The sequence below is a fragment of the Octopus bimaculoides genome, chromosome 2 (assembly GCF_001194135.2).
Source record: "Octopus bimaculoides isolate UCB-OBI-ISO-001 chromosome 2, ASM119413v2, whole genome shotgun sequence".
Taxonomy (NCBI): domain Eukaryota; kingdom Metazoa; phylum Mollusca; class Cephalopoda; order Octopoda; family Octopodidae; genus Octopus; species Octopus bimaculoides.
In genome coordinates, this window is record NC_068982.1 from 58,968,043 (window position 1) to 58,970,326 (window position 2,284).

Here is a 2,284-nt window from a genome sequence, read left to right on the forward strand (position 1 = left end):
AATGATATATAAGCATATGCATGTATACATACATATATGTACATACCTACATCTACATGTATATATAGATGCATATCCGGGTACAGGACGTCAGAAAAGTGAACGGGGACATAAAAAACCAAAACGGACTTTGTTTACAGACAACAGAATGAACACAGGAAAACAAACAAGCCACTTTGAATCATTCCTTCATCAGCTGCCTCTATTCTAAAACTAGGCGTTTCGAAGGTCATCCCGTAAATGATGCGGCTTCTTCAATTGTATGAACTAAAAGTGAGAGTGGGGTGAGATAAACTACCTGCATCAACTTGCTATAAAAGCAGGTAATAATTTTACCTTCTCCTTATTCTAAGTGCAAGATTTTGATTTTAACAGTTACTTTTTCAAAGCTATAATGGAAGTGAAAAAGGTGCATATTCAGCATATTTTGCTTTATGAGCTCCACAAAGGCAACAACGCAACGGAAAGTGCGAAGAATATTAATGCAGTATATGGGGATTGGACAATAAATGTAAGCTAGTGTCAACGGTGGTTCCAGAAATTCCGAACCCAGGCTAAAGAAGGTCTTCGTCCACAAAAGGTACTGTTATCTTTTTTGCTGAGATATGAAAGGTTTACTCCACTTTGAACTTTTAAACCCAAACCAAACGATAACAAAGGAGATCTACTGCGAGCAACTTGAGCGGCTTAAGTCAACATTAGAAGAAAAACTACCATCTTTGGTTTTAAGACGAAAGGTGTTCTTCCATCAAGAAAATGCTCGGACACATACGGTGAGGATGACATTCCAAAGGCTGGACATTGCCCCATCTGATTATAATTTATTCCGAAGTCTTTAAAATCATTTAGACGAAAAAAATATGAATTCTATAGACGAGATCAGAACAGTACTGGAGGAGTATTTTCCGTCACGGACAAGTGAATTTCGGAAGAGGGGTGCTGCAAGTCTACCAAATAGATGGAAGAGCATTGAAGAAAATGAAGGAGAGTATATTTTAGATTACAAAAGAAGTTTGTTAATCTTAATTTTGAAAATTAAAAGAAGTATAAAAAAAGCCTCATTATTTATGGGATGACCCGTAATATAGTAATTGATTAAGTAACCAGAAGATGGATTTAGTTTTAATCTTCATTTTGTACGATTATCGTTTCGACCCATTCTGTTACTGTCCCTTATGGATGGGATTCTGTGCATCATGCGGATGACACCAGGTAACCCAAATCATGCTAATGCTTTACTGAACACGTTAACACACTAATCGACATATACCCATTAATCCAAAATATTACATACATATATATATATATACACACACAATGTGCTTCTTTTAGTTTCCGCCTCTCAAATCCACATACAAGGTTCCTGGCCAGCCCGCCGCTACGGTACAAGACACTTACCCAACCAAGGTATCATGCAGTGGAACTGAACCCAAGACCACATAGCTGGGAAGCAAGCTTCTTAACGACACATACACGCATACATATATGCGCATGCAGTCCGGCGATGGTTTAGCTGGTTGAAACTTCGAAATCACTGTCAACATCATTCTTACATAAGAATGTGTGTGTGTACATACATACATACATACATACATACATATGTGTGTGCTTGTCTCCGCCCCACCACTTCACAACTGATGCTGGTTGGTTTATGTCATTGCAACTTATGAATTCGGCAAAAGAAATCAATAGAATAAATGTCAGGCTTAGAAATAAGTACTGCGAATGATTTATTTGACGTAAATTTCAAGCCGGTGCCCCAGCTTGGCCGCAGTCCAGTGAAACAAAAGATAAGAAATAAAATATTATGTGTCAACGACTATGCTATCCAATGCGACAACCCAGATTCTTTCAGAGCAGCAGGATTTGAAATGAAGGAGATTTAGTTGCTATTTCTGCAGTTCAAATGACCTGCATAGGAGGCTGTATTATATGTTGATGTTGGGTTTGTGGCGGAGAAGGTAACATTTAGAACTGTTGCATTCAATTCAATGGCTTTATTCAGAATGCATACAGATGGGTACGGCGCCCTCGGCCAGACTGAACCAGTGGTAGGCGCAAACGCACGAACAAACATAAATACACACGCACATTAACATATCTATATACTTGCAAATACATGCACACACCTATACACACACACAGACGCACACACACACACACACACCCACACACACACACACACATCAATATTCACGTGCGAGTGTGTGTGTGTATATAATCATGTGCGTATACATACACACACACATATATATATATATATATATATATATATATATATATA